At 44.3% G+C, this 27,332-nt stretch overlaps 1 protein-coding gene across 1 annotated transcript in view; it reads left to right on the top strand.

Moving 5' to 3' along the window:
- The first annotated feature begins 2,782 nt into the window (after nt 1–2,782).
- PRICKLE4 (prickle planar cell polarity protein 4) overlaps nt 2,783–27,332 on the top strand; it is a 62,960-nt gene continuing 38,410 nt past the window's right edge. The window contains exons 1-2 of the mRNA XM_088479649.1: nt 2,783–2,816; nt 19,793–19,860. The gene's annotated coding sequence lies outside the window, so the exon portion shown is untranslated. The remainder of the gene's footprint in view (nt 2,817–19,792; nt 19,861–27,332) is intronic.

A 27,332-nucleotide genomic window follows, 5' to 3' on the forward strand; every position in this document is an offset into this window, starting at 1 on the left:
ATTGCAGAGGTTGTGCTTCCTATACATTTCTACCTGTTTATTTTGCAGCTGTCAGAGAATTTTTTTTCAATGAGTTGCATATTTACAGATTTGCAAACAGATATTGGCTTAGGAACATTTCACTGTTATTTATTTGACATATATTGGAATACCTTGATTTTATTGCATTTTCACATGACTAGTGTAAATCATGTATATTTCTGTGTTGTAAAGCTCCCTATTTGTACAGGGTATTCCCTAACAACTGAGTTGCCAGGGAGATATGTCATAATAACAGTACCTCAACAAAGGCTCTCTATATGAACTGTATATTGAAAACATACGTCAGTTTTGATTTTTTTTATATTTATCCTAGTATATTGACTATGCCAATTTACTTATGTTAATTATTAACCACAGATGCTGCAATAAAGGTGATTGACACCGTATTTGTACGAAAGAATCCAAAAACGATCTTATGAATGAAAGCAATCCAATAAGAATCCACTGGGGAAATGGTTGTAAATCATACTTACCTACTTTTGGTACCTCATCTTCAGGAGTGGGGATATTATTATTATTATTTATTTGTAACATTCCCAAGTCAAATTATGGTATTGCTAGTTTAAACCAACAACCTCTTTGCATCTGGTGATGATAGAGGTGGATACAACATTATTAAGTGATTTGCTTATTTACTGCAATCACTGTCCAGGTTGCAGGCAGTAAGGGTATATTTACTAAAGTGTGGGTTTTTAGATGTTGAGTTGTTGCCCATAGGAACCAATCAGATTCTAGCTATTATCTTCTAGAAGGAGCTAGATAAATGATAAGTAGAATCTGATTGGTTGCTTTTGGCAACATCTCCACTTCTAAAAACCTGCACTTTAGTAAATATACCACTAAGCCCCTTTGTTGGAGAATTGCCAAGATGATCACAGATGACCACTACTGCCTGTGGTCACTTGAAAATTTTTCTGATAATATTAACATGCCCCTGTAACACTGAAAGAAATCTGGACCTCATTCAGAGTCGGTCGAATCGGCCACACGGTCGTACGGGAAAAGGGGCCGAATATTCAAATGATTCCCTCGCAAGTTGCGTCCCTAAGTTCGGATCGGTAGCTGGCCGACCAAGGGGAGGAAGCTGTCGGAATTCAAAAAAATACGCCCCCTTCTCGTACACATTGCACGTCATCTCCGGGCATATAAGGATTAATCGAGACCATCGGGAACCATCGGAACTGGTCGTAGAGCTTAAGGTTGACCATACCCTCTCTTAAGCTCTACGATCATGTCAGTGTAAAAACCTCCCATGTCACATGTGCCATGATGCTACTTTGTTAATTATGCACTCCCATAAACCGTATGCACTCCCATAAAACGCCGTTCGCATAATTAGGCACGCCTGCGTTCGGATCTCCACTCCCCCGTTTTCAAGCACTTTCCCTTGTTACCACCCACAAATGCCTCATTCTGTCACTCAAACTACCGACCTGGCTGTGTTCAAGGAGAGAGAAATTTCTGATCCTTGCGGCTAGTTTGCGCACGCGCATTGCGAACTTTACACATGCGCAGTATAGCGAACATCGGTGGCGTACGACCGTGCGGCCGCAACGACCGGCTCTGAATGAGGTCCTCTGTCTCTTTGATCTGAGGGCCCGATTCAGACCCGGTCACTAAGCCGTGGACGCACGCTATGGGCGATTATTACCCGTCTGCGCATGCGTATGCGGCAAAATACACATGCGTGAACCAGTCACTGCGTCCGGGAATCGTGCGCTCGTAGTACACAGACTGGACGCTACTTTGAGTGACAGAATGTGCCATTTGTGGGTGGTAATAGGGGAAGGTGCTTGTGAACGGGGGAGTGGTGCTGCAAACGCAGGCGTGTCTGGGCGTCAAAACAGAGTTTTATGGGTGCTCATAATTAGCATGGAAGCGTCATTGTACATGTCACTTGGTTGTATTTTAGTCTACAGTGATCACAGTGCTTGCGCGCGGGGTAGGGTCTACGTGAAGCGCTGCGTGCAGCTCCGATGGCTCTCGATGGTTCTGATTAATCATACACTTCCTGGAGATGACGGGTGTTGAGAAAGACAAGTGAGCATCTTTAGACCGGCGTGCGTTTGCTCTGCCGTCGCTCTCTAAGACATAGAGGGCGTCCTTACACCAGACAGTGCGATCGAGGAATTTGCATACCCGACCCCTTTTGGCTGCGAGAGAGCGCAGCTTAGCATCCAGTTCTGAATCGCCCCCTGAGTTCCAATCACCTTGTTAATCTGGGGTTCATGCACAACACTGACACATGAGTAGTAGTCCTTATTTAAATGATTTTAAGTATAGAACAAAGTTGCTGGTTTGTCAAAGGGCAAAAAGTCCTATTGCTGAAGAAAATGGGTGTTTTACAATGGTAGGACTTGTTTTATGCATCTTTCTGTATATTACTGGGGTCCAGAGGCGTAGCATGGGACCATGGCTCCTGCAGCAAGTACAAGCAATGGTGCCCCCATTCCTCCCCACCGTACTGAAGTGTGCCTTGTATTTGCATTACAATAAATGTTAAAAAAGTAATAAAGCATTTTAAAATTAATTTTAATCCTTTGTTAATAGAAGAGATATTTTGGCACTACAAGTACTGCCAATTCACATGAGGAAGCCTTCACTGAGGAGACTCTTACTGCCATCTGTGTTATTGTTGACGGTAAATTTGTTGGACCTATAGGGCAAAAAATATAAAAATATGAAGATTGCATTTACCTGCCATCTCTAACTTGGTCCATGTTGCTTCAGGTTGACAGCCAGCAGTATCCCAGCGACGTCAGCAGGTGTGGAAGGTAAGTTGTGAATAGGTACATTGGCAGAAAGGGGTGGTGGAAGAAGGTGCAGGGCATGAGGATAAGTGTGCTGGTTTAGGCACAGGGGAAAGCGTGCAGTGGATGATAGCTTGATGTAATAGGGGTCAAGGGATACTCATAGAAAGGTCAGGCACAAATAAATAGAAGACAGGGATATACAGTAAATGTATAGATGTAGTCGTTAATGTCTAACGACTACTATCCTTGTGCTAGGTTCACCTACCTAAGCTGCTGAAAGTCCAAATGGTCACTTACCAGCAAACATATATGTACATAGATAAACATATACACAGACGTGTACACATATACACCTGTACATATATATATATAGGACTGCGCCAAGGTGGTGAATATATGCATAAAAAAAAAAGTTGCGTGGGTGTAAAGGTATTGGTTGACTGATAACTTAATATAACAAGGCTTCTCTCAATAAAAGAATAGTATATTTAATATCAACATAATACACATGTAAAAAACACTCAACAAAAAAAAAACCAATACGATCCAATTGTTAAATATATGCAATGAGATAAAAATGATTGCTGGTAGCACTTGTGGTTCAGTGTGTATAAGTGGAATGATAATCCTTATTAGTCCAAGAAACCTTTGATCCTTAAAAGTGTTGAGAGTCTCTCATAATAAAAGATATAAAGGTATCACAAAGTTTCCAATCTGCTCATCGGCCGCGGTAGCCAAATAGTATTGTTCTCTTTCCCGTAAGTATACTTGTGAGTCTGTGTTATGGTGGGCTGAAACAGCCTGTGTGTACTCCGCACTGGGTAACCCAAGCTGGCTTTATACCATATGCTCTGTGCTCCTGTGTGCTGTGCGTCCTCTGGCAATGTGGAAAACCCCGGGCTGCAATGTAGGTAGATCTGATCCAGGTACACTGTGCTCTGCACGAGTAACGGGTGTCCTTGTAATTAGGCAGATTGATGGCACAGATTGGTAACTGAGCAGAAGGACTTGGACTCACACAAGTGGTTAGGGAGCGATATGGGGGCTCCCTAACCACTTGTGGGAGTCCAAGTCATACTTGCCGACATTCAGCTCCCTCCTTCCGGGAGGGAACGGAATGCCTGCACACAGTGGGGGGCATGGCCGGGCAATGGGTCCGTGTTGGGGGTGGGGCCAGGTGCGGAGCCTCACGATTGCGTCATCATGGCCCTGCCCCCTCCTCACAATGCCGAAAATAAAGGCATTGTGAAGCAGGGGGCGGAGAAACAATGACGCAATTCTAGTAGGTAGTCGGGGGGCAGGTGGCAGCCGGGAGGCTTGGCTGCCTTTCCAGGGGGTCGGAAGCGGCACCCTATATTTGGGAGACTCTTTACCAAATCGGGAGGGTAGCCAAGCCTGGTCCAAGTCCTTCTGCTCAGTTACCGATCTGTGACACTGATTTGCCTAATTACAAGGATTTCGAAAATGTCAGAGTTTACCAGTAAACTCGCCCAATGTAATAGAGTCCGAGAACAGGCAAACTTGCATATTTTTCAGACTCAAAAAACTCTCACGATTTAAACTCTCATCCAGATGGTTACCCACTTTAAAGATAAAACTCGACCAATGTGAGAGTTTACTGCTAAACTCTAAAATTTTCGAAACCCTCACCTGGGGGACCTTGGGGTGGAAGACCTGTTTCTGCTTTTTTCCGAAGTTTGGATTGTGACCATGACAGATGCCTGGGTCAGAGGTGTCGTTTCTCAAGGTTACACTGTGACTTCAGCCTGGGTCTTTTTCACTGATCTTCCAGCAGATCCGAAAAAGGCAGGAGCTTTTGAAGCATCAATTTTCTCTAACCAGGACTCCAGAGTCATCATCCCAGTGCCCTCAGTCTAAGAGAGGTGGCGCTGCAGAGCAACAAATATCACTGGGAAAATGGCAGTGGCCATTTTTACCAGTGACTTGCACATGCGCAGTTCTGCTATCCCCGGGCAAACGGCGCGGGCACCATTTTCCCGGAGGCCCGCACATGCACAGTAGATTCTGGCACTTAGCCAGAATCTACTGCACCCGCGGCCGCCACGGCACCGCCGGATAGGGGAGGGGCCCCATACTGAGTCTGCACACGGGCCCCCTCCTCTCTTAAAACGCCCCTGACTTTTACGGTAGATCTCCCTGCCCCTGCCGTGGTGACTGCCCATTTCACACGGTCAGTGGGAGCCTCTTGAAGGGCTCAACGTGGAGCATCTGCGGAACAGCTTTAAAAAGCTGCGATGTGGTCTTCCACCCACACTTTTGTTCACTTCTATGCATTTGATACCGTCGCATCTTCAGACGCAACCTTTGGGCAATGGTTTCTCAGTGCAGCCCAGGAGCATACCCTTCCATACCGAGGCAGGCTTGGAAAGTCCCAGAGTGATCCCTCTGCCCCCTAGTGGAGGTAGAAGAAAAGGAGATTCCTTTTTGGAGGGAACCTGGGTTCCCAGAATCTCCTCTCTTCAGGCTATACCCAGAGTGATCCCTGTGCCCCCTTTGGAGTCGAACAAAAGGATTTAACAGGTAAGAAAGAAATATCGACATTCATCATTCAACTCTGCTGAAATGTCGACACAATACCAGCTTGAGGAAGCAGACGTAGGATCTGAAAAATGCGTTACTAGCACTACATGTGGGAGAATTGAAGACCTCTCCTTAAAGACCAGCGTTGCATTTTGCAACCACCGCAGGACCACGGTGAAAATTGGGTCCAACGTCTATAACTCACTCTATATCTCACTTCTAAAGGATTGTTGAGCTGGGAGAAGCAGCTGTCTTGGCGAACACATCCCAAGTCTTGTCTTTCACAGCTGACTTACCGCACCTGAAAATCTTCCACAATATATATATGCAGTAGACGGCCCAGCAGAGCACTTGTGAAGCTCCTTTGAGAATGGAGGAAACGCTCCCAAAACGCGTTGGCCATGTGCAGGACTGACCACAAGAAGGAATTTTCCAGAGGGACCTCAACAAGGCTCCATATAGAGGTAGTCCGGAAACTTCCAACTAAACATCTACATGCTCTGTTTTAAGGGACTTCTGGTAATTCCCCATCTATTAAAAACTTGGATATACCTGAAAGTGTATAGTGTTTGCCACCGAAAGTACACAATTTTACTACATGTGTTTTGGATGTGAATAAATGTGTTTTGCTTTTATATGAAAATACTACACTATGGTTGTGACATTCATTTTTGTTTTTCATGTATTGGATGATTGCCATTTGTGAAAGAACCATCCACTCATAAGACAAACCATCTACTTCGTAAGGGAAGTATTTATTAGACACTAGCGCACTTTAGCGATCAATATCTGTCGTAATTTTAATGTTTCTAGGTTCTATGGGTAGAACCATTTTTTGATTGCTTATCTGCTGCTCAATCAGTGTTCACGTGCCCAAAGTTACTACTAAATTACATTTAATATACCTCCCAACCGTCCCAATGTTGGGACAGTTCCGCTTTTTGGATACTTCCCACCTCCCGCGATGGATGTGTGGGAGGTGGGAAGTGGTGAATAGATGCCATGCGCAAGCCCTCTTTTCACAGGAGAGAGAGACTGGGGGCATGCCCATGAAGCAACACCCTCTGTCATAAGGCCACGGCAATGTCCCACTTTCCATTTCAAAGCAGTTGGGAGGTATGATGATAGAATGTCGACAAACCTTCTCTGGAGATCTAGTAGTGTCTTACCTGGTCCCGACGGCAGGGGAGGCTTCTGAGTCACAGCGTTCAGAGTCAACTCATGCGCCAGTGCTTCGGTGACTACAGTCTCCCTATACCTAATCCCTACCCTTAACTCTAACCATGCCTATAGTGCCTAACCCTAACCTCCCAGTAGTCTAATCCTAACCTTAATTCCTGTCAACATTTCAACAATGTCGACATAATAACTATTGACATTGTGAATGTCAACCAACTGCATCACGGTAAAAGCATAGACATAAAAAGGGATATGTTTACTAAATAGTGGGGTTTCAAAGCTTGACTGCTGAATTTAAAACAGAAACAAGAGTAAGGGGCAAGGGGCATATTTATCAAAAAATATTTGAGGGATATCTCCTGGAAACACCCATTTTCAGGGGGTACCAGCAAATATTAAGTACTACCTGGATCATATTTGCCGACTATTTAATATTCCTCCCCGGGAGACGCCCAGGGAGGTGAAGCAGGTAGGAAGAGTTGGGGGCGGGGCTGGACGGATCGTGCCATTAAGACCCGCCTCTCACGGTACTTGCACTGTTAAGCCCTACCCCCTTGCGGGAATTCACTGTGATTATGCATATTTTAACTAGGGACGGGGCTAAATTACGTGATTCTCATAGAATCGCATCATTAGGCACTGCCCCCAACGCTCAGAACCGCCCATCCCCGCTAACGTTCTCCCCATTCTGCCCACTTCACTAGGAAGTGGGCAGAATGCGGGAGAAGTGCCTATCCTTCCGGGGGTGCGGGGGGTTACCCAAAAAATCGTGAGCCTCCCGCGAGAACTGGGAGGGTAGGCATGTATGACCTGGATGTACAGTATGTCAGGGGGACTGCAGAAGATTTGGGAGATATCTACAGCGATCCCTTTTTAGATTGCAAAAGCAGACCCCATAGGTTAATATAGGGGCTGATAAAGTGCCAAATTTACTAAGCTCAAGAACCCAGAAGTAAAGTTATCACATTGCTTTATTTTTTACACATTTTAAAGGAGCCCCTGTCACTGCATTTGAATGTTAATACATCCGGAGGAATACTTCATTTGTTATTGCGGCGATAAAAAAATATTATTATCGGGACCAAGTCCCAATAATTAATAAATATGCCCCTAAATCAGGCTTGTTTTTCATTTATTGTTATCATTTTAAAACCAGCTGTCAATGTCACTTTAAATAGCGGCTTTGAGAACCCGTTCTTTAGTAAACATACCCCATAGCTTTTGAGCAAAGAGTTTGACCTATGTAACCGTGTACTCAGACTTCCTGCAATATGATGTACTATGGGCCTGATTGGGAATAAAGCAAGAAAGAGCAAGTAATTGTGGGCCTGATTCAGAGATGGACGCTAATGTTATTGCAGCAATAATTTCTCACAGATCGCAATTGCAAAAATTTGCTAGTGACCCATTTGCCATCCAGTGTTTAGAGACGTCCACTGAAAGCATCTCACATCTGCTGCTCACGCACAAAACCAGAAACATCGCACACAGGCCAGGCAGCCATCAGACTTCTGAATAAGTCGCACGCATAGCGGGTCTCCAGACACGCAGAGGGCTCTCCTGCTGCGATTAGGAACGCCCAGAAAACAGTGTTTAAACGGTCCGACACGCCTGCATTTTTATAACCACCCCGTTACCTCCCCCCAATGCTGACTACCTGTCACTCACTTTGCCAATGGATCTTCTATGTGAGAGTAATTGTGATACAATTGCCGCGCGGTGCAGCTTTCACGAATGCGCAATGGCTAACAAACGCTCAAACTGCGTAAATATCGGCATTGCATGCAGATCAGAATCAGGCCCTGTGCACCCTAGAAAACCATGTTGCACTGCAGGTGGGGCAGATGTAAGATGTGCAGAGAGATATTGAATTGGGAGGGGTACGTCCAGTGTAAAAATAACGCTGTCCAGCATTTGTGGGCTACATGCAACAGCAGCCAGTATTTACCACACAGAAATGTATGTATTTGCACTGATTGCATTGCTACATGTTTTGGCCAGGTGTATAGTTACTTGCTCTTTTTTGCTTTATTCCCTATTTAAAATCAGGCCCTTTATACTTAATTAGTGTTCCTATAGAATTCCAATATATTGTACTGAGTAGTATTGCTCTGAATGTTACCACAACATTGATATTATCATTATCCTTTATTTATAAACTGCTGACATAGGGCCTTATTCAGCAGTGCACGCAAGTGACTTTACAATCTATTTTATATGAAGAATACTTGATACATACAGTGATAAAATAACAATTTTAGGTGATGAGTGTGCATTTGGCTTTTGTAAGTCAATAAACATAATGCAAACGCTTGTCTGAAAGTGTGTGCTTGTTCTTACAGGTCCATTCTTTCAGACGTGTTGAATGCATGAAATAAACACCTGTATATTCAAGCCTTACAGCTGCAGAAAATATTCTAACAATTCTTCCAGAAAAATGAACTTATATAATCCCGCATGTGCTCCTCCTTTGTCCCTTTCACATCTCAAACCCGGGTCCGACCAGGGATATTGAACCCGGGTCCGACCCGGGTCAAACCACTGCACTTTCGAACCGGGTTACTCCCGGGTTGGTCTATTTTCACTGCACTTTCGACCCGGGTTATTCCCGGTTTGGCCCTTTTCCAAAACTCCATGGATGTCATTTTAAATGGACTCTTAGGCTCAGAAAAATGAGGTGCCAGAATGGAACAAAAGGAGAGGGGTGGGGACAGGTTGGGTGGCAGAGCTGGCAGGTTGGGTGGCACATGCCTGGCTGCTTTCCTTGGCTGCAAGGCTGGAAGAAAGGCTTAACGGCGTGGTTAAAGCTGTGTACCCCAAAACACCAGCACAAAGGTCAAAAAATTCCCACTCAACCCTGGCTGCCACACTTTTATTTTTATTGCGGTCATGAATTTTTAGGTAGTTTTTCTTAAGTGATTTTAATTTATTTACTACCTGCTGCTGAGTCCTGTGACAGCAATTGTGCTATATTTTTATATAAAACAGAGGGCCTGATTCAGAGCCGGACGCTATTTGCACTCGCTCATTCAGAAAAAGGGGCCGGCTATTTAAATTGAGCGCTCGCTCTTTGCGGTCTGTTGACGCCTCTATGTCTGAGCGAGCGAATGAAACATTCTCTCACTATTTTGTAAAGACACCCTGGCCGCTCGCATCCTACGTCATCTCCGCTATTTATTAGATTAATCGAGTACATCGAAAGGCGTCTGAACTGCTCGCAGTGCTTGTGGTTGGATTTTCCTACCGCAATCATGCGAGCAGTTCAGGCTAAGAAACAACCAAGTGACGTGGTCGAGGACGCTGCTTTGTTAATTATGCACACCCTTAAAACGCCCGTTTTGACCGTTTGGCACGCCTGCGTTTGGATCTCCACTCCCCGTTTTCAAGCACCTTCCCCTGTTACCACCCACAAACGCCTCATCCTGTCACTCAAATTAGCAGGCACTCGCTATTTTGCGAGCGCTCGATTTCCGACCGCAATGACTGGTTGGCGCATGCGCATTACGACCCATACACATGCGCAGTTGTGCGCACATCGCTCAGAGCGAACGAGCGGCCGCTTACGAGCGACTCTGAATCAGGCCCTGAATCCGTTACAGTTCCTGTCAGCTGTCTGGCAATCTCTGCCTTACCCCTAATTCTCAGAAGCTGCTTCACCTCGTCAGTACTCCAATTTGCCATGGTGCTGAAAATCAGAGAGCTCACTCTTTCTGTGTAGTGTGCTGGCAGGGCTCAGGCTGCTGACATCATCAAGGCATAAAAAAAGCGGCCAATCAGCATTTTTCCCGAGTCCCAGGTTGAATAACCCGGGTCAGAAACTTTTAAGTGCACATAGACCCGAGTCCGACCCGTGTGTAAAACTGCTTGTAATCCGCTTTGAAATGCCGGGTTGCTTGACCTGGGTTATTCCAAAGTGGTGCTTTTAGACTGCACCTCGACCCGGGTCGAGCCGCCTCAACATGGCAATAACCCGGGTTATTTTGGAGATGTGAAAGGGACATAACTTTTACTCCCTAGAATGGCACCTAACCTTTGGTTGCTGCTGCCCTGCTGCTTATTGTAGTGTTATTATCACGGATGCAGCAATATTTATAAACCGGAATGTAATGCCGGCTGTCGGGATGCCTCCTGTCAGAATACCGACAGCATCATCCCGATGGCTGGTATCCCGACAGGGGTCGGGTAACTATACTTACCCTCATCCATTCCCCCCATACCCTATCCCTCCCTTATTGTAGCCTAACCCTCCCCGTTAGTGCCTAAAAATAACCCCCCCAGTGGTGCCTAACCCTGCCCCTAGGGGTGCCTAACCTAAACCTCCCCAAAACCTAACCCCGCTACACTCCCTAAAACTAACCCTCCCCCCCCCGGCTAACGCTAAAGGGCGCCCTGGACTTACCTCTTTCGGACTGGCGTCCTTCAGTGTTCACGCGTCGGGATTAAGATAGGTGTCGGCATTTCAACGCCTATCTTAAGTCCCTTGTCGGGATTTGGATGTCGGTATTGAGATCGGCGGCATCGGTCTCATAACTACATTCCTTAGAAACCATGTTCTTGTCCTGCATTGTTTTGTACTGTAAGGTGCTGTATTCTTGTTTTGTTCATTTGTAAGGCACTGTGGAACCCTTGTGGCGCCATAAAAATAGGATAATACAAATAATCTTAAACTGCACATTTAAAATTGTTAGTTTACCAAAAAAAAGTTGTGTATGGTATAGTCCAAATATATATTTTAATTATGCCTGAAATTTTTCTTTTAATCATTGGAATCTGGACTGTACCATGATAAACAAAACAGTGGGTGGGTCCAAATATAGAAAACTACAGGTTATATACTAAAAGTGCACATTTACTGCCAATGCGACCTGTTTGCGAAAGAGAAGAGAACCTATTCAGCAACATTCTAGTAATGTAGACTACACATTAGGGAGATATGAAAATGTTTTAGCAATGTAGACTTATCTAATCCTAAAACAGACCTCCTACAACATTCAATTCGAGGAATTGCTTTTTGGATTTTGCCATGAACTGCAAATCAAGTTGTGACTGTGTGCTAGTGACCTGTAACTCAAGGGTCAGTGCACTGTAATAAGGTGGATTGACTGCTCTAGTGAGCAGAAAGCAATAAGCTAAACTTCAGAGAGGCCCTAATCTTATTTACTAACTCTTTCATTACCTCACAACTTAACAACCAAAGTCAAATGACAACTTACATACTCAAGAGTGAAAATGCACAATGACTGACCTCTTTCTGACATGGTCATCACTGCACATCTACTGTACAGTGGTGCTTGAAAGTTTGTGAACCCTTCACAATTTTCTATATTTCTGCTGAAATTAAGCCTAAAACTACCTCAGATTTTCACACAAGTCCTAAAAGTAGATAACGAGAACCAAATCAAACCAATGAGAAAAGAAATTAGACGTCTTCATTTTTTTTAATTTATTTTTTTTAGGAAAATGATCCATTATCGTTTTAACTGAAGGCCTTTCTCTCATTAGCTAATGTTAATGTTCATGAGTCCACCAATCAGGACACTTAACAATAATGGTGTGCATGGCAGGATTTCAAGGAGAAAGCCACTGCTCTAAAAAGAACATTGCTGCCCGTCTGCAATTTGCTAAAAATCACGTGGACAAGCCAGAAGACTATTGGAACAATGTTTTGTGGACAGATGAGTCCAAAATAGAGCTTTTTGGTTTACATGAGGAGAAGCGTTCTGTTTGGAGAAAGGAGAACACTGCATTCCAGCATAAAAACCTCATACCATCTGTGAAACACGGTGGTGATGGTATCATAGTTTGGGCCTGTTTTGCTGCATCTGGCACGGGACGACTTGCCATCATTGATGGGATAATGAATTCTGAATTATACCAGAATATTCTAAAGGAAAATTTCAGGACATCTGTCCATGAGCTGCATCTCAAGAGAACGACCCAAGGCACATAAGTCATTCGACCAAAGAATGGTTAAAGAAGAATAAATTAAGTTTTGGAATGGCCAAATCAAAGTCCTGACCTTAAATCAATCAAAATGTTATGGAAGGACCTAAAGCGAGCAGTTCATGGGAGGAAACCCACCAACATAACAGAGTTTAAGCTGTTTTGTATGGAGGAATGGGGTAAAATTCCTCCAAGCCGATGTTCAGGACTAATCAACAATTACCGGAAACGTTTAGAAGCAGTTATTGCTGGACAAGGGAGTCATACCAAATACTGAAAACCACTCACAGATATGTGATATTTGATCATTTTCCCCAATAAAAAAATGAGCACGTCTAATTTTTTTTGTCTTATTTGTTTGATTTGGTTATCTTTATCTACTTTTAGGGCTTGTGTGAAAACCTGAGGTAGTTTTAGGCCAAATTTCAGCAGAAATATAGAAAATTCTGAAGGGTTCACAAACTTTCAAGCACCACTGTAAATGTAGTTTAATTCCAATTTAGTTACTCCGTTGAAGTAGGGATTGTCAATGAATGGTTCACCAATGATAACGGCATCAATACTTTACATCAGTGTCATCAACAGAATACCATGATGCTCATGTGCATCACTAGTTGGGGATACGTGACTGCGGCAGGCCAATCAAAGAAGGGGGGCTAAGTGGTGCGCAGTGTGTGGGAGGGCTAAGTGCCATGTGACTGAAAAAAAACATCCCCACGCCACCATTGGATCTCAGCCATTGATGGCAGAGAGACAACGATAGCAAAACCATCGAACATTGATGGCAATATACGGATGGTCAATAGCCATCTCTACACTGTAGCAGGGCCGGCTCGAGGCACATTCGACCAGTGCAGTCGAACAGTGCCGCCACCCCATAAAGGGCACACCCCTCCCAACCATTCCCAATTTCAGCGGGATAGTCCCGACTTTTGGGCACTGCCCCGCCGTTCCACCTGCCGGCCAAAGTGTCCCGCAGGTGGTCGGGAGGTTGGGCACCTCCACCGCCACAGCTGTGCGGCGGTGCCGGACCCCGGAGAAGAGAATGGATGCCATGCGCATGTCTGTGCCATCCATTCAGTGCAGGAAGAGGGCTGGGGGAAGCCCAACTACTGATGAAGTGCTGGGCTCGCCCCCCAGCATGACGTTAAACGGGAGGCGTGCCATACTGTCTCGGCATTGTGTAGCGGGGCGGGGCAAAAATGATGCAATCACGTGGCCACATCCCCGCTCCGTCCACAAACATCAGCCCTTCCCCCCCGATTTTGCCAATCTGGCTGCTCCCTCCTGGAAGAGGCAGCCAGAATGTCGGCATCTCTGGTACAGCATACCTCCCAACATTTGTCAAGGAGGATTCGGGATGCGCGCGCCCGAAAAGGGGGCATGGCCTGATAGTAAAGGGGGCGTGGCCTGATAACACGCCCCATTTACATCTTTAAGGGGCATGCCCAGCATCTCTGAGAAGCTGGGCTACCCCCAGGCTTTCCCCCATACTGTGAATAATATTCTCGCTCTGCATGCACGCTGCTCTGCTATGCAGAGCAGCGGTGTACGATTCCCCCAACTCCCCCCCCACTGCGGGACACTGCGGGACATTTGGGAGGGCATCGGTATGAAATACTGGTGGACCTATGTCCGGTGGTTGAAATCCTGACGCTGGAAGACTGGCAGCAGTGAAGATCCCGACAGATCAAAAGTTAAGTATAACTAACCCTACTTCCCCCCCCTAATCCTAACCCTCCTTTAAGGGTGCCTACCCCTAACTTCCCCCCTAGTGCCTAACCCTAACCCACCCCTAAGTGCCTAAATCTAACCCCCCTCGTCCCCGCAGCCTAAACCTAAGAATCCGGGGGGGGTGCCTAACCCTAACCTCCCCCCAGTCGTGCCTAACCCTAACCCCCCCTTCCCGTAGCCTAACCCCCCGAGGGGGGTACCTAACCCTAAGTTCCCCAGGGAGCCCCTACTCCCCCCTGTGGCTGTCCTCACCCGGCTTACCTTCGTTAGGTATAATGACGTCTGCCGGGTTTTGACAGCCGGATGCTGGTGGTCGGCATTTCGACCGTCGGCTTCTTGACTGCATCCCGTTGGGAGGTATGGGTACAGTAATGTTCATTTACATTTATTTTTATACCTTTAGAAACACTGCTGTAGATAATGCTTTTCAAGCCTTTGGACACTACACCTGAGTGCGTTGCGAGTTGGTGCCTGGTGTGTTGTGTACAATGCCATCCCTGGTATGTAGCACATAATGACAGCAGGGTGAAAGGTCAGGTCCCGCATGAGGATGCACTCCAGCCACACAATAGTGTAAGGGAAGAAGAGTGTGCTTTCCTGAATAAGCAGACAGCTGCAGCAGTACAGACGTGTTCGTATCTGGAGAGTAGACTGCAGACTCAGTAGGAGGAGGAGGAAATTAAGGAAATTGGGTAAGTAAACTACAATGGTTAAAGAGAATGTGGGGGTGTTTTTTTTTTTGGTACAGTATGTAAAAAAACGCTGACAGTGTGTTCTTTTGGTAGTTATAGAGGTGTTGCCGGGTTAGTGGTATTATTGGTGTTTTCAGAGCCAGCCCAAACCAATTTGGTGCCCCCTACAGGGTCGGCTTAAGGGGGGGGCGACAGGGCCGGTCATCCCTGGGTCCCCACACACGGAGGGCCCCTACTAGCAACGGTGCGCTGTCTGCCCCTGCCGCTAGTGTCCCCACCACTAGTGTAGTGTGGACCACAGGGAGTGCGGCCACACTACACAGTGACAAACACACAGCCGCCGGCGGCAGGCAGAGTCAGACAGACTCTCATTGACTGCTGCACAACGGAGGGAGCCGGCTGGAGCTCACTCATGAGCTCCGTCTTCCAGCTCCCCCCACAGCATGTGATGGGAGAGACATCATGACGCTGACGTCTCTACCATAGTGAAGGAGAAGAGCCAGGACCCAGAGCTGAATGCGGCGGTTGCGTCAGGAGCAGGGATTCAGGTAAGTTGTGATTTTTTTTTGTGTGTGTGTGTAAGGGGAACTGCATAGGGGGGGGGCGCTACAGAGGGCACTGCATAGGGGGGCCCGTTACAGGGGGCACTGCATAGGGGGGCACGCTACAGAGGGCACTACATAGGGGGGGCCACTTCATGGGGGCACTGGGGGGGCGCTACTAGGGTCAGTGCCTAAGGGGACTACTACTAGGGGCACTGTATAGGGGGACTACTACTGGGGGCAGTGCATAGGGGGGACTACTACTGGGGGCACTATATAGGGGGCACTGCATGGGGGGGACCACTACTGGGTCTGGGGGCACTATATAAGGGACAGTACTGGGGGACTGTATAGGGAGACCATTACTGGGGGCATTGTTGCTACATAAAAGGACCACTACAGGGGCACTGCATAGGGGGGGACCACTACTGGGTCTGTGGCACTATATAAGGACCACTACTGGGGACATTATATAAGGGGCACTGCATAGGGGGACCACTACTGGGGGCACTGCATAATGGGGCATTACTACAGATGGCACTGCATAGTGGGGACTACTACAGTGGGCACTGCATAAGGGGGACCATTACTGGGGGCACTGCATAAGGGGCACTACTACAGTGGGCATTGCAAGAGGGGCACTACTACTGAGGTGAATAAAAAGGAAAAAAGATGTTCCTAGGGTTACGAGAAACTGTGGTATATAGGGGCCCCCACAAGTTTGTTGCCCAGGGGCCCCCACAGACCTTAATCCGGCCCTGGCCTCCTATCAGATAATCCCACCAGCAAGCATAGTGCTCAAACCTTTTTCAAACATGACACTCTATTCACTTACCTCTTATGTGTTCCTCCCTTTTCTTTCTCCCTCTTCTTTCTTCCCTTAGGAGTCTGGCGGAGGACACAAAATTGTGATTAATTTATCCCCATTTTAACACCTCTCTCTCTCTCTACACACACACACACTATAAATAAATATTGACACATAGTTATATATCTAGATACTGTATATAGCTACATATACATATATAAATAATAACGCACACACACACATATATATGGGAGTAAAGAGGTTGTGAGATCCTTTATATGGATACACAATCGAACTCTGAACCCTAGAATAAGGGTGGAAGAATCTTATACTTTGAGTGTGGAACGTTTGCAAACAACTGTGATGTAATTTGTATTGTGAAAAGTGTGTTTTATAAAAATAAAAAATAAATATTTCAAATTGTAGTATTGGCTTTACAGCCCTATAGTATTATGTATTTTGGGTATAGCACCATTGGTATCTTGTTTGTTCAGGCAGGTTTGTAACTTCTAATCTAAACACTAGATATCCTCTAGAACAATTTAATCATTCACCAAAAAATCTTCAGATAATCAGCTAGGAAACAGAGAATACCAGTTCTATTGATATGCCCCCTTTAGTGGTTTGTTTGTGAATGCCATTTTGGTAGGCCCTCACTAACAGGGGTCTCACAGAGAGGTGCAGCTGACTTGTACATATAGGCATCGTAGGCAAAAAATTTGATTTGGAAAACATGCACTGCTATAGACCATCAATAGGGTTATAATAATACACTATCCAGTGCATGACAAGACCAATATGTACATATATGTCCAGGGCAGTACTAGGTTATTCTGCTGCTCCCCCAGACTTGGTCCAGTGCTCTGGAATGGAGCCCACATCTGAAATAAAAACATTCAGCTCAGACAGGATGGCCCTACTGCCGTATTTAATGGCTTACTGTGATCACTGGTCATGTATATGCTGGAATTATGGCATACAATACACTTTGTATGATGCATATAAAAGCTGCTAATTGTGCCCTCTTCATGGACTGGCTACACTGGCTGAAAAATCAAGCATTTGGAAACCCCCCTCTAGAAATCCTGCGTTTGCCACTGGGCTTACATGCCGACATTGTGGCTGCCTCCTCCTCCAGGAGGAGGAGGCAGCCACAATGTACAGCATAACTGTACAGCATGGGAGCATGGAGCTAATTTTGGGGCAGATTGGGGGCGTGGCTCAGTGACCGCATCATCACGGCCACGGCCCCTCCACACACGTCATCGGCTCCTCCGGACTGCCCACTTCAGCAGTTACATTTTGTGGATAGATAGATACATAGCACACACCCTGACCCAGTTACTGCCCACCTCACAGCGCTCACTGACCATCTTCACTGCTCTCCTCACAATACAGCACCCCTGTCAACACTCCTCCCCTTATCCAGCACCCCTCTCCCAACACAGCACTCCACATCCAACACCCCTTTCCCAACACAGTACCCCTCATCCAGCACAGCACCCCAGGCCCATCCAGCACCACTCTGCCAGCAAAGCACCCCTGGCCTCATCCAGCACCCCTTTCCCAGCACTGTACCCCTCATCTAGCACCCCTCTCCCAGCACAGCACCCCTGGCCTCATCCAGCAACCCTCTCCCAGCACAGCACCCTTGGCCTCATCCAACAACCCTTTACCAGCACAGCACCCTTGGCCTCATCCAGCAGCCCTTTCCCAGCACAGTCAGCACCCAGCACCTCTCAGTCAGATACCCAGTGCCCTCTCCAAGCTAACTTACTATGCTAGACAGACTCAATTTCGTCTGTCTCTTCTCTTCAGCCAGGCAGAGAGGCAGTCACAGGAAATATTCCAGCTCCTGGGACCGTCCCTGCTGCTGTACTTGATGGGTGCTGGGCAGCGGCGAGTGATGGGCGCGGAACCATGATTTGTGACTCACAACTCAGGCCCATGGGAGGAGTGGCTATGACTGGGCATGCGCAGCATGCCTTCCCATGGCCGTTTTACTTGTAGCCAGAGTGAGCTTCTGCACATGTGCAACAGCTCATTCTAAATGCTGCCCAACCACAGCTGAGCTCAGATTGCAGTAGTGGTGGGTAGCAGGTAGTCGTCGCGCCCGGCTGGCGCCGTCACTATGCCACACCTGCCGTTGAACCGTGGGATGTCCCTTAGGCATTGCAGATGTCCTAGGCATTTGCCTAGAATGCCTATGCCTATGTCCGGCTCTGGGTGTTATATGTAAAGAACTACTGGGAGAGTGTGCTTTACTCAGGTATTTCTAGCAGCTTTTAATACAATAATGTTAATTAACTTCTATTTTATATATTTTAAATTTTGTGTCACATAAATTATGTGGATGTCACTCTTCAGTGTGTCACGAGAGAAAAAAGTTTTGAGAAACACTGGTCCAGGTTTATGTGCTGCCTAAAACACTGAATTACGTCACTCATTCTGTGTTATTACTGTTCCTGTGACACCCCCACACTGAGCACTGGCCACTAACATGGAGTGGCTGTCACAGCCCAGCACCGCATTCCTCTGTTCCTATTATAGTGAGAATATTCCCCTTCATCTCCAATGGCGTAGGCATGGATATTTAATATTGATATATAGCAAATATTGATACTTAGGGGTAGATGTCAGGTTTACAAAGCCGCCTATATAATCGGCGGTTTTGACTGATGTTTTTCAATGGGCAATAGTAATTAATGCTAAACTACTCTGATTTAATATTAATTACTATTGCCCTTTAAAAAACATTGGTCAGTGGCCGCTATGTACATCTGACATTTAGTAAATCTACTCCTTGTAAATCTGACATTTAGTAAATCTACTCCTTAGGTGGGTACATATTAGGAGATATATTGGACAATATATTGTCCATGTCGCCCAGTGTGTACTCTCAATTGATTGTCCCAGGAATGTCTGATGTGTTGCATGTCACATGTGCCAACCACGCTGACGACAGCATGCAGGTGAATGCAAGATGGAAGGGTATATTGCGCGGTCATAAACTGGATCGTGTATTGTCTATGGCCGTCTGACATATCCTTCCATCAGACGCCGGGTCAGTTTGGGATATGCGTTGTTCTTAGCCTTAAGGTCCAATCTTGGCCCGATTTCCAGTTGATACAGGCAACATAAAAAGGGTCTCTTGTGTGCATGTGCAGAATAGCTTTACCCTGATGATAACTGTGTTGCACCGATGAACAAGCAGCACAGTCAAACTGCTCCAACAGATCGGTCCGTACCCTCCAATAATCGATCCTCTACAATGGAGGAGTAGAGGCTCAGCGCACAAATGAGACTTTCCACGTGCCCTGCTTTTATTAGGTTTAAAATGCACAAACTCACTAAGCTAGCAGCTAGAGACAAAGACCAGGAAAGTGTAAGAGTGATAAAGGCAGCATAGTGTGGATTACAGTTCAGGCACAGCAGGGTTACAGCCCTCAGCTGCTATTGGTTGGAGGATAAATACCGTCCCAGTGAGGAGGGAGTAGGGACTGGGCAGGTAAAGAGTTGTTCCTGCTCTCACAGATCCTGTTTTTCTTTCACTTACAGTTTGTGATAGCAGCCACACAGCCCTCCATTTCTGCTGTGTCATCTACTATTTCCAGTTTACAAATCAGGTCAGTAAATCTCACAAAAAAGACTTTTATACTGTGGCTTAGCATCAGAGAACAAAAGTGGGATATCTGTGCCTGTGGCTGTAATATAAATGGCACTAGGAAATGGTAGAGATGAGGGAGAGTTTCTGCTACAAGCAGTCACCTGAGGCTCTGGAGGTACTGTAGGGAAACCTATGAACATTTGCACTTTAGTTGTAACCAGCATACAGTACCAGGACGTTTTCTATCACTATAGTACTGTTACAGACATATGAGTAATATAGCCAACAAGGCATGGCACACACTTTGAGTGTGAAGTTTTTATGTTGCTTGTTGTTTGTTAAACTTTTGGCATTGTTTCTTAATATAAATACTTCCCAGAACTAAGATTATCATTATGGAAATATGTTGGTTCTGGATTTAATGATCATCTAAAAATGTGGATCAACTTGTTGAAAATATAGTTTGCTACATATATCACTGATGTCTGTACAGTTTTTTATATGCATTCAAGATAAGGACAATTTGTGAACATCCGACTAAATCTTAAATTGTTTGTAAGGGGACGTTAGGGATTTGTTTTGGTAGCATGTTGCTATTCCTATTGTAAGTGTCAATAATCAGTTTAATGACAATCAAACCACTAAAGTGACATTGCCAATCTAGCTTCAACGTATTGGGCAACAGCCGACCCAATATTGTATATACATCGGCTCAAAAGAGAGCTTGTCACAGACGTATCCTCCCAATATTGTATATACATCGGCTCAAAAGAGAGCCAGTCACAGACGTATGTGCATGCATACTGTGGTGGCAGCTATTTATTAGATTATTATTATGCTTTATTTATAAAGTGACAACATTATAGTAGTGCTGTTCAGTAGGTGGATAGTGCCAGCGACATATTACATAAAGTGATATGCATAAATAATTGCAGTCAGAACTCAGTTTAATGAGCGTTCATAGATAACATTTATACAATGTCAAATAATGTAATAACAAATCCCAAGTGTTATGATTCATTATGTTGCATAGAGCATTCGTACATTAACAATTTTGTATGTTGCTAAAATAGATGTGTCCAGGAGCATATTTGTCTAGGGCAACACGTCAAATGCACAGACTGTTCTAGTGTACCAAATTAAGGTGGGTACACACTAGAACGATATAGGGATGATTCACCGTATTGGAACGACAAACCGTCTACATCATCTAGTGTTTATGCACAATTGCGCGCTACCGCAGATGATATACAAGATCGTTTTATTGACCATTCTGCGCGGTCAAGCAAACAATATTGTGTGTGTGCATGGCATTGCATTTTAATGAAGGATAGAACGAGGTAATGTTTCATCATTCATTACATCGTCTAGTGTGTGCCGGCAGTCTGTGATGGTCCGGGGTGAAGGGAAATCGCCCCGAACATCTGCACGATTGCCGGTCATCCTAATGTGTATCCACCTTGAGTGTCATCAATTGATGATTATTACTGGGACTCCCATCTAGGTGAATGGATGTGTAACTCCATATACCAGCAAAAGATAACAGTAATAAAGTTAAAAGTTCAGAAACCGCTTTGGTAAAAAGGTTAGACTGTATTTTCTTTATTTAAATATAAATCATGAATGTTCTTCCTTGGTGGGCACCAGGGCTAGTATTGGATGAATAGAGGAGCACCAGTCCTTTGGATGATGTATTCATGTAAAAATTAGCCTTATTATTTGAAATATGTAAGCTGCAATCACTTTCCTGCTTTAAAGTTTAACTTACATTTTAAGAATACAGTTTATTTTTTTTACCTGTGACTAAATGGTTTCTGGAGTGCTGGCTTTCTTGTTCTTAAAAAAAAAGTAAAAAATGTACAAATAAACTGGACATAATCAAGTAGCACAAATTTCGTAGTAACAGAAACAAAGAACTAGTGTAAATTGTCAGTTGACTCTTTACAAAACATGGCATCAATTTAAAAAAGTAGCCAGTCTCCAGATATTTGTTTTTGTTTTCCAAAAAGAGCTTTCTGAGCTGTATTGAGGAGACGCTCAATATTTGTTATACCTGATAATAGGATCACAAGATTCTTTTTTAATGTTATACACTAGAGGGCATGGATGTTCCTATGGTAGATGTGGATCCATTCTTCTGGCCTTTGGACCACTGCTCAGACAACAGCTGAGCTGCCTTCTTGTAGGGTTTGGCATGGCCATTAAATGTAAGAATTGCAGCAAAAGCCATTTAGACTTATGTATTATATGATGCACTCAAAAACAATGCCAAAAAAAGAACATTCTGAATTCAGATAGACATTGAAAATGTTTTCCTATTGTTCTCTAATGTTCACTATACGATGTTGAACTATTTATATGTAAAGGTTGAATGAATTTTCACTCTCAACACAAAGATGAGAATAGTTTAAATGAATTTGTTAGACTTTGACGAAGAATGTTGTTAGTTGACTTTGTTGCTAAAAAAAGAAACACAAAATAATGCAACACAGAACCTACACAGAACTAAATAAAGTGTGCATATTGAAATTGCTCTGAGAGCACTTGGGCACTATTCTACCAATTATCAGGTCTTGACCTGAAAAGCTCTGTGGCGTAGGCTTGCTGATAACAAAAAGAACTATAATACTTGTTAATGTACACTTCCAAGAAAATGTATTTACTAAACATGAAACTAGTATGATATTAATATGTGATAATATTTTCTGAATTTTATATGTTTTAAATGAATGGACCACACTCACTGATTAACACTAAAATATTTTTGGTCCGCGAACATATGCTAATCAATGCATACGTACGGTAACCGCAGCATAAGATGCAGACGCCCAGCACTATATAATGCCGACCCCTTGACTCTCCGCTAACGTCCGTACTGATGTGCAAGGCTGAGAATATATCGGGAACATCAAGTAACATCGGATCCGCACGCAGACTAAAGGTAGACCTTACCCTGCCGCAGGAGTTGAGAGACTTCCTACACGCAGAGGGACGCCAGGCTGCGTCTGGCATCTCAGTGGCTAATTTATGCACACCCTGTAATGGCCTGCGTTCAGCCGACCACTCCCCATATCCACCCACAAACGGCACTTCCTGTCAATCACTTTTCCCTGGGTCTGAGTATCCACTGCGCTCGCTTTTGCGGACGCAATGAGTAGTTTCTACATGCGCATTGTGACCCAGACGCATGCGCAGACTGCGGACATCGGCTGGTTGCGTGCGTCTGCATCCATGCATTCCTTGCTGAATCAGACCCTACTGTGCCTTGCAGAAGTATTCACCCCCTTTGCTTTTTTCATGTTTTGATGCCTCACAATCTGGAAAGCCTTGCAGAAGTATTCACCCCCCTTTGCTTTTTTCATGTTTTGATGCCTCACAATCTGGAATTAAAATGGATTGTTTGAAGGTGTGTATCATTTAATTCACAGAACATGCCTACAACTGTGAAGTTGTGTGTTTTTTTATATTGTGAATCAAACAACATTTAGGACAACATAACAGAAAAGTTCAGCGTGCATAAATATTCACCCTCCTAAAGTCAGTACTTTGTCGAGCCACCTTTCACGGCAAATACAGCTGCAAGTCGCTTTGGATAAGTCTCTATGAGCTTGCCACATCTTGCCCCGGGGATTTTTGGCCATTCCTCAAGGCACAACTGTTCCAGCTCCTTCATGTTGGATGGTTTCCTCTTGTGAACAGCAATCTTCAAGTCTGACCACAGATTCTCAAATGGATTGAGATCTGGGCTTTGACTAGGCCATTCCAACACATTTAAATGTTTCCCCTTAAACCATTCGAGTGTAGCCCTAGCAGTATGCTTCGGGTCATTGTCCTGCTGGAAAGTGAACCTCCGTCCCAGTCTCAAATCACAGGCAGACTGAAACAGGTTTTGCTCAAGAATATCCCTGTATTTAGCACCATCCATTTTTCCTTCGACTCAAATCAGTTTCCCAATCCCTGCTGCAAAAAACATCCCCACAGCATGATGCTGCCACCACCATATTTCACTGTGGGGATGGTGTTCTTGGGGTGAAGGGATGTGTTGGGTTTGTGCTAGACATACTGTTTTCCTTGGTGGCCGAAAAGTAAAATTTTAGTCTCATCTGACCAGAGCACCTTCCTCCATACATTTGGGGAGTCGCCCACATGCCTTTTGGCAAACTCAAATCGTGTCTTCTTATTTTTTTTTTTAAATCGTTTATTAGTTTTATAGGACTAGATATATAAAACAGTATTACATCTCAATGGACATAGAATCTAGAGATAAACAATAAATCTCTAATACATAACAATTGTACATATCAAAAAATATAATAAACAACAAAAAAAGAAAGGTTCCTCTATGTTACAATAATTGAAAAAAAACAACCTCATAAATTGCAATAAAACTATAGTAGAATAACTGTGATATAGTAAAAGAAAAAGGTACAGAGATAAAGCAGGAAAATAGGGTGACTAAAAAAAGGGAAAAGATGGGGAAGGGAGAAAAATATAAGTATAAATATAAGCGAGCTGGGGGGACAGAATAATAACGGAAAAAAAGTAGATAAATCAAATAAAAAATAATGAATAAATAAAGAGAAAATAATGAAACCGGGTCAAAATTATGAATCATAGTTCACATGAGACCAGGAAGGGTAACCGCCTGAGAGGAGTACCAGGAGGACCAAATAGAGTGAAACTTCTCCACTGAGTTATTCAAAAGGCTGTTAGTGTACTCCATTTTAGATAAAAACCAAATTCTGTTCAAGAGTTCTTGACGAGTTGGAGTATCAGGTTTTTTCCAGTTACATGCTATTTGATATTTAGCTGCACATGAGATGCGAAGAATCAATTTGTTCGTATTTTTAGAAACCTGGTCTACCGAAGCACACAGTAACAGGTTGGCAGGTGATAGAGAGAAAGTTATATTTACAACTGATGATATAAGGGTACGGACCATGTTCCAGAATGGGATAATTTTTGGACATGTCGACCAAGTATGATAAAATGTGCCAATGTGCCAGCATTGTCTCCAACACTCGTAGCAAAATGTCGGAGTTGTAGATATTGGTAGTGACAGGAGTCAGGGATGTTATATGTCTGCTGAAAATCACCAAAGTTTTGTGGAGCAAATTGTCCCACAATATGATGGATGCGTGTGATACCTGCTGCAGACTAGATAGATGCCACAGCAGACAAGAGCCCCAGTGTAAAGGAAGGATTGTGCCACAGGGGGTCTGAGGAGAAGGGTACTTGGAAAGAGCAAATTTTTTGTTAAGAGTGTTCCATGTAGAGAGTGTTAAAGCTACTGCCGGGGCTGAAAGTAGGGACCTAGGTTGGTGTTTACATGGTAGCCAGGGTAAGTATGAAATTAAGTCCACCCCCACCAAAGCTCCCTCTAGGTCTACCCATCGTTTAGTGAAAATAGGGGCATGCCAAGCCACCACTTGGCTCAAACGAGAGGTGTTATAGTACCGTAGGAGCATTGGTAATCCTAGTCCCCCGTTCGATGATTGTCTAGCTAAGACTTCCCTTCTTATTCAAGGTTTTTTATAATTCCAGACGAAATCACAGTACAAAGATTGAAGCTGATAAAGAACTCGGGTCGGTACTGCGACCGGGAGCGTCTGAAACAAATACAACAACTTAGGTAAAACGTTCATTTTAATAGCGTTTATACGTCCAATCCATGATATAAATTAGGTCTTCCACTGTAGTAAGTCATGTTCAATAGACTTAAACAGTGGAGGATAATTAGTCTGATACATACGATCATATGTTTTAGTAATATTAACCCCAAGATATGACAAGGAGTTTTTTCTCCAATTGAATTCAAAATTCAGCTGTAGCAGTTGTCTCAGATCTCTCGGGAGATGAAGAGGAAGAGCTTCCGATTTGCTATTATTAATTTTGTAGCCTGATAAATCTCCATGGATAGATAGTTTACGAAACAAATTTGGTAGTGAGATAAGCGGTTTAGTCAAGGTAAGAAGGATATCGTCCGCAAATAATGAGAGTTTATATTGAGAGGTCCCAACAGTCACACCAGTAATATCGGGATTTATACGTATCCTTCTAGCAAGTGGTTCTATGATCAGCGCAAAAATAAGAGGCGACAATGGGCACCCTTGCCGCGTTCCATTGGTTATGGTGAATGGGTCTGAAAGCAGTCCCCCAGCAAGAACAGAAGCAGTAGGGTTATAATATAGGGCTTTAATGGCTTGTAAGAATTTACCTCTAAAACCAAAGGCGGAGAGCGTGTGTCTTCTTATTTTTATCACTAAAGGGGCCTATCCATTAGCAGATAAAATGAACGATTGAATGACATATCGTTCAATCATTTATTATATCTGCTAATGGATAAGCCCTGAACGATGACAGATGCACACTCCAGCAGCTGATAAATCGCATCTATCATCTCTCCAACATGTTGGTCAATTATCGCATATAGCTGTACGATATTAGCAATCTCGTGCAGTTTATATGTGGTAAACGACGAACGGTGAAAGATATTAGCAGCAGCTACAAAGCGCTGCAGAGAAAAAAATCCACTTCCTGAATGATGTCATGCGATATCGTTCATCGTTTGCCAAAATCTGTCATGTACATGACAGATATCGTTCAGCACAGCCACCAGTATTTTCAAGGGATATCTTTTGTCTTTCATCGCTCAGAAATACATCTGCTAATGGATAGGCCCCAGTCGTTTTTTTCTGAACACTCTTCCATAAAGCTCAGCTCTATGGAGTGTACGGCTTATTGTGGTCACATGCACAGATACACCAGTCTCTGCTGTGGAACTCTGCAGCTCCTTCAGGGTTACCTTTGGTCTCTGTGCTGTGTCTCTGATTAATGCCCTCCTTGCCCGGTCTGTGAGTTTTGGTGGGTGGCCCTCTCTTGGCAGGTTTGTTGTGGTGCCATGTTCATTCCATTTGATGATGATGGATTTGATGGTGCTCTGGGGGATCATCAAAGATTTGGATATATTTTCATAACCCAATCCAGAATTATACTTCTCAACAACTTTGTCCCTGACTTGTTTGGAGAGCTACTTGGTGTTCATGGTGTGATGCCTCTTGCTTAGTGGTGTTGCAGCCTCTGGGGCCTTTCAGAAAAGATGTGTTTATACTGACAGAACATGTGACACTTAGATTTCACACAGGTGGACTTCATTTCACTAATTATGTAACTTCTGAAGGTAATTAGTTGCACCAGAACTTTTGAGGGGCTTCATAGCAAAAGGGGTGATTACATATGCACATGCCAATTTTCAGAATTTTATTTATAAAGATTCTTTTTTAAATATATTTTTCTCATTTCACTACACCAAATTAGACTATTTTGTGCAGATCCATCACATAAAATTCAGATTAAAAAAAAAAAAAATTACAGGTTGTAATGTAACAAAAAAGGGAAAAAGCCAAGGGAGGTGAATACTTTTGCAAGGCACTGTATGTCTGTCAGTCACCAGAGAATAGGGACATGGCCTCCCACCAACTCTGTCTGTGC

This window comes from Taudactylus pleione, unplaced genomic scaffold (genome assembly GCF_031769625.1).
Source record: "Taudactylus pleione unplaced genomic scaffold, aTauple2 ptg000242l, whole genome shotgun sequence".
Taxonomy (NCBI): Eukaryota; Metazoa; Chordata; class Amphibia; order Anura; family Myobatrachidae; genus Taudactylus; species Taudactylus pleione.